The sequence below is a fragment of the Mastomys coucha genome, unplaced genomic scaffold, assembly GCF_008632895.1.
Source record: "Mastomys coucha isolate ucsf_1 unplaced genomic scaffold, UCSF_Mcou_1 pScaffold8, whole genome shotgun sequence".
Classification (NCBI taxonomy): domain Eukaryota; kingdom Metazoa; phylum Chordata; class Mammalia; order Rodentia; family Muridae; genus Mastomys; species Mastomys coucha.
The window spans coordinates 32,122,133-32,128,888 of NW_022196914.1; the positions used below are offsets into that span (position 1 = coordinate 32,122,133).

The window sequence follows — 6,756 nt, forward strand, 5'->3', positions numbered from 1 at the left end:
CCACCACCACCACCACCATCACTACCACTAGCAGCAGCAGCAGCAGCAGCAGCAGCAACAGACCTAGCAATTGTTTCCATGTCTTCCATACAGTGACAGTGGTACTCGTATCTGAGTTTCACGATTTCTCAGGATCTGTCTCATCTTTAAAGCTCTCAAGCAGCTGTCTGCTTACACCTAGCTAACTGTGGAGGGTTGAATAAGAATTGCCCCCAAAGGCTTATATATTTGAATGCTTGTTCATTAGGGACAGGCCTCCTCTCCACACATCAACGAGGCTTGAGCTGAGCCTCTGAAATACCTGAGCCCAATCACATCTTACTACCTGTCCAATCTGCTTCCTCAGTGGTTTAGCCTCCACCTTCATCCTTCTGCAGAATAGCAAACAATGTTTTAAAAATGCTTTTGTGTGTCTTGTATTGCCCCCTCTCTCCTTACTCACTTGCTGCTAAGCCCGGGGATCTCAGCATCCTGAGTCAACGTATTCCATATTACAATGACAGACACAACCTGTTCTTTGACCACCATTCTACCAACATGCCAGGTATATACCTGCCTCGGGGCCTTACCAGCTTCCATTACCTCTATCTGGATGTTCTCTCCATTGCTAGCTGTGCTCTTGTGATACACCATCTCTTTCAAGTCTTGGAGTAAAACTAAGTATTCAGATATATTTGAGCTCTATTTGAGAAGGAGGTGTGGCCTCTTTTGGAGGAAGTGTGTCACCGGAATCGGGGTAGGCTTTGAGGTTTCAAAAGCTCAAGCTAGGCCCAGTGGCCCCAGTGGCTTGCTTTCTCTTCCTGCACCTGCCAACCCATTCTCAGGTCATTCTCCAGCACCGTGTCTGCCTGCATGCTGCCATGCTCCTTGCCATGATGATAATGGACTAAACCTCTGAGACTGTAAGCCAGCCCCAACTAAATGATTTCTTTTATAAGAGTTGCTGTGGTCATGGTCTTTCTTCACAGCAATAGAACAGTGACTAAGATGCTAACTAAATACCTAAGTTAGAGTTTCGGTATCATTCTTTGGAAGCATCCCCATTATGAAATGCTTCAGTATTGACATTACAAGTTTATGAGTGATTCATGTTGCAAATGTCATGTCATCTATTGTTCCTCAAGCGACTGTGCTGAAGTCTAGGGAACAAGGAAAGCTGTAGTAAATGGGTAGCTCTTTAATAAGTCTGTGTTATAATTTCTATAATCACCAGTCAGTATTGAAAGAAGTCTGATGCTCAATACTAACTTTATTTGTACAGACATTTGAAATTATTCTGTATGCCTGATATTCTTCTATCAAGTTGTGACAAAGAAAATCCATGTTGGAGGGCCTCATCTCTAGCTCAGCTGGTCTAAACATCTCAGACTATAACAGCAGCCAGCCAGAGAAGTGGTCTGTGAAATTCATTCCAAAGGCTTCTACAAAGGATGTACAGTGTCTGGGTAATGTGCATTCACACACACACACACACACACACACACACACACACACACACATTCTCAAGCACCTGCAAATAATCTGTATTGATAAATCCAGATAATTCATATAGTTTACTGATTTTTAATATGACATTAGTGATAGTTAGTGGCTAATGAGGTGTATAATCTGTAGGGATTCTAATATGCACAATAAATGTATGTGATAGGTAAAGGTACTATGCCCAATTCAAAGGCAGTGGAATTGAGGTTCAAAAATGAGCAGGTCCAGTGTTCTGTTCCCCAGAGTCGGGGCCAGGCATAGTCTGGGAGCAGCTAAAGACTACTCGCTCTTCCCCATGTAGAGGGTGTAAGGGTTCGGGCTCCTCAGACAAGGCCAGAGAAGGGGAAGCTCTTCTGGTAAAGGGAGTCCTCTATTTTGCACTGAGCTCAGATGAGCTATCTGATCATGGTAGACTTATCTTAATTAGCAGGGTTTCACCAAAGTGGTTCATTCACTAATTGCTTTAACAAATTAACAAGATGTAGCTTGAATTCTTAACAAATGTTACTAATAATCATAAAATAAGTCACCAGGGAGGATATAGGAGGGTGAAATGGGGGATTGATATGATCATATTTTATTATATATGTATGAAATTCTCAAAAACAGGCTTGTAAAAAGTAAAAAAAAAATAATCTGAATATGACCTAGGTTCTAAGATGAGGCAGGAAAGGTGGGGTACAAAACCAAACCAAACCAAACCAAACCAAACCAAACCAAACAAATCAAAAATCAACGAAGTGGATGGAAGACACAATAAACAGACACACACACAAAGGGACTTTACTAGTTGCCACAGGTCACAGGAGCAAATTAAATTTATATATAAAAAGATGTCTTTTACTTGATCAAATCCAAATTCACTGCAGGAATGTGCAGTTATTTAAAAATAAGGAAGACTGAGGTGCATAAGTCTGAACAAAGGCAGAAGATGCAATGCTGACTCCATAGCATTCATCTCACATGAAACAGATTGGGAGACAGAAATCAGTCTTAGAACAAGAGTGCTCCCTGTTTAACGACAGGACACTTCACTGTGAAACTATAACCCTACTGACATGGGGCAATTTTAAAGTCATTTTGAAGTATACTTATGAGGAAGTATTGAGAAGTGGCCAGTTCTAGTGTGACACTTTAATACACAGGGCAGACAGAAATGAGGGCATAAGGGATTTAAATAAACACCCTAGAAGCTCTATCCAATGGTCATGTAAACAGCTTTTGTGCAGAACACAGCATGGGGACTAAGAACTTCCATTTCCTAGCTGTTAAAGATCCCCAAGTCCCCTAATGATAGTACTTTAAGTCTTTTTCTGATTGTATCATAAAAATGCTTGAAAGAGATATCTTCACCTGGAAAGGTCAATTTACTTAGGAATGCAGAGACAGCTTTAAACAATTTCAGACTTAGAGAATAAAGTAAGGGCTCCAACTATGCCTGACATCCTACAGTGGTTTAATGTTCTCCTCCTCAAAGTCCTAATTCCAATTATAGCTTCTAGCTAGTATCACATGCAAGGATCGTGTGAAAACAGACACATGTTGGTGGTATCGTTGACTCTCTGGGTGTCGTGTATGTACGATGTACCTAGGTGTCTATCCATTACCTTCCTACCTGTCATTTATCCATTATGTATCTACTTATTTCTGCCTGTATATCTATAAATATATTCTCTATTTGTGAATTGGTTGTTTATCTAAAAATCTGTGTCTAAGGTCTACATTCCATCTTTCATCGATCATTCATCTATCTATATGTCTATAAATGTATTGATCATTTATATACAAGTCATTCTAATATTTATTCACATTTATCAGTTTTTATATCTTATAAAATATTTAAAACATGTGACATAGCTTGTATTAACAGGTGACAGTTACATCTAGTATGGAAATTTTGGAGTCAGTCACATTGAGACCTAGAGACCAGAATAATAAAAATATGATGAGATATTTATTCATGGTTTAAACTAAGGAATTTCTTAAGTTTCCTGAAAAGCAGAAATATTTTTAATACTCCAAGACATTGTTCAGCTTTTGTTCACACACACACACACACACACACACACACACACACACACACATGAGCACACACATGCACACACACACATACATATTTATGTATCTCACGTCAGTATATTTATATATGTCACTTCTGGTAGTGTTAATAAGGTCATAGTATATTGTTGATGGGTAGGGTGTATGTAGTGAATCTTTGACACTTTTCAACTTTTATATGAGTCTAAAACTGCCAGAAAAATCCATTAAATAAATAAAATAAGATTACACAGATAACATAGCAAAGTTAAAAAAAAAAAAGGAAAATTAAAATCTTACAGCACTTACAGCATCAACTAGGGAGGTACCCCTGAAGGCAGATTTTTCTAGGTGTGCCATGTTTCACCCACATCCCAAAAGTTCTCCATCCCTTCTGCCACAATGTGGTCTCTCTGTCAGTATTTCAGTGATTTAGCATGCAAGTCAAATCTGCCTGGCTTTAACTAACTCTGTTGAGCCATGTTTGCAGTCTGTCTCTCATCAGTGACATCCAAACCTGCTTCTCTATGCTCAGTCCCATCAGACATAATGTGCTGATGTGAACCAGCGTTGCTCCACTGGGGCTCAGGCAGGGAGGCATTGTCCTTCTCACTGTGGTGTCTATATTCTGGCCAGACTATACATTTATGTAGGGTTACTATTACCTGAACCAGAAGCTCTAGGCTTTAGCTGCCCAGATAGATAAAAAATAGTGACTGCAGAGAAATGTGGGCATTGGATTTCTCTGACTAAACAAGGATGTGTTAGAGGTTTTCCTCATGAGACAGTGGTGGGAAAAGAACCACCTCTAGTGTGGTGCCACCTCAGGATGGTGGCTACTCAAGTAGCCTTGTTTTGCCTGAAGACCTCTGTCCCAGCAGGACAGCGTAGTACCTATGTCTCTATGGAAGGCCTCCTTCCAGTTCACTGCAATATCTAAAGGCCACCACACTATACTCTGGCATACCTAAAGTCCAGCATACCATATGTGGGCATATTTATTTCTCACAAGAGAAGAAAAGCTTTTGAATAGAGCTGTAGCCAAATGTCCTCCCTCATCCAGGTTTGCCACTGTGGTATCACCAAAGGAACCCTTTAACCTGATACCCTGAGGAACAGCTTCTAGACTCAAGGGCACCAGACATGAAACGTGGGAACCAAAGCCTAGTAAAACAGTGGACTCTCTGTTAGAAGTCACTCAGTTCATGTCGGCAACAGCGGAGGCAAGCTGTGCTGTGTGTCTCAGCCTTAGGAAGACATCCCTGCTGAAGTGAGAGGTAAGGCACTTGGATAATTAAATGACCCGATTAGCTGGATGGCATCGTATGAGCCAAGCTGTCTTTCAGGTATTGCCTTCATGGTCATCTATCTCTCTGCCTTGTGTTGGTAACAACATACTACTGGGTGGCTAGTCTTTGTAAGACTCGTGCATATGAGAAATAAGAGGTAGAAAACAAATAAATACCATCCTCTCTTGCTCTGTCAAGAAGTCAACTAATATAATGAGCCTGCTTGTTCTTGTGTTTTGTTTATGCTGTGTGCAATCAAGCACACTCATTGGACCTATGTATCTTGGTTGCAAAAAGAGAAATTCTGCTATAGATTTTGTAAGAGGTCATGAGGGTGCAGCACAGATAATACAATCAATTGAATATCAAGTACAGATGCAACCTCATTTGTAGATTCTCTGTGAAAGAGTTAAAGTTTGTCTATTTTAAGTATCTATAAGAATGCAAATTCTGTGCTTGTAGAGCTCTGAGAGTGTTCACCGCCACCTGAAAGCTATTTTCACCCATCTTTAGTTCATATATCAGGAAGGTGTGCTATTTGTACTTGTGCTAAGAACACTACAGTTCAGATAACACTTGAGCTTCTCTGTTAAGATATGCTGGTGAACAAGAAAGCAATATATCACATGATTTATAGTTTCTATTTGAAAGCAAGTGACATGGCGCCTGACTTACATCATGATGAGGCAGGAGTAGGGGATTTGGGTCAGGGATTTGGGCTGCCTAATTAGACCAAGAGCAGAAACAATGAACAAGAAGAGTCCAGAGCAACGTCAGCTGCCCCATTCCAGCCCATGAAGTTTAGCTGGTATCTTTTACCTAGGCCATGATGCTTAAGCTGTCTGGAATCTGTACACATATATCTAGACAGACTCCCACTCTGTCCCCTTCTGGAATCCTACTCCCTACTCTTGGCAGAGACTGATGACTCTGGGGGATCCCATCTGAGTGAGTTCAGTATGAGTCCAGGTCCTGCACAGGAGGGTCTCAATGCTGACCTGACCCAGAGGTCCATGCTCTTAGCACTAGAATATGTCTTATCACCTAAGTTAAGGGATTTAAGATATTTTTGAAGTCCCAATATATGTGCTTAAGGACCCTCCTGAAAGCTGAACAGGAAACATCAGATCTTATACCCTGTATTAGAGACAGTCATCAAGAGCAGTAACAGAAACTATGGGTGGCTTGTGGCCTCATAACCAAACCAGTAAACATGAAGGATGGGGAGAGTGTCAGAACAAACACCACATGGGGAGGTAAAGAGGTCACAATTACACCTTGAACTGCCAGAAAGGAATTCACAGGCTCGCTGTATAATAGGCGGGAATAAAAAGTCACCACTATCCTGGTACAGCAGTGATTTTTCTGTTGCTGTGATAAAACCTCATGTCTGAAAGTAACTTAAGAGAGGAAGGCTTTAAATAAGCACATGGTTCCAAAGAGAGAATGCTTTCACTGTGGGAAACATGGTGTGGCAACAGGGACAGGAAGCTGGTAGATGGCATCTTTATCCCCACACAGGAAGCAGAAAGAGAATAGGAAGTGGGATGAGGTCATAAACCTTCAGAATCACCCATAGTGACATTTATCCTCCAGATAGGCTGTACCTCTTAAAGGTTTCAGGACCTTCTCTCAAAAAACTATCAATAGTTAGCTAAGCCTTCAAATTCATGACCCTATCAGGGACATTTCATGTTCAAATTCAACGTACCTGAACAAGAGGAGTATGTCACTTTTACAATTCATAGAAAGAACAAATCAATATCAAGTAAAATCTATTCTCCACAACTTAGTTACAGACATGCAGTGACTAGACAGACTCTGTAAGGATTAGTGTGTGGTAAAGTTGGGTTTTCTGCTTTGTCCTTGATAATTCTTGTTATAGAATCAATAAATAATTGATGAGAATGCTTCTCCATCTAAATAAAATGACCAAAAGCCAAGAATT

The 6,756-nt window shown here is 40.6% G+C and overlaps 1 protein-coding gene across 1 annotated transcript in view; it reads right to left on the reverse strand.

Annotated features, from left to right (window-relative positions):
- Adamts16 (ADAM metallopeptidase with thrombospondin type 1 motif 16) overlaps nt 1–6,756 on the reverse strand; it is a 118,336-nt gene that overhangs the window by 20,315 nt on the left and 91,265 nt on the right. The window lies entirely within an intron of this gene.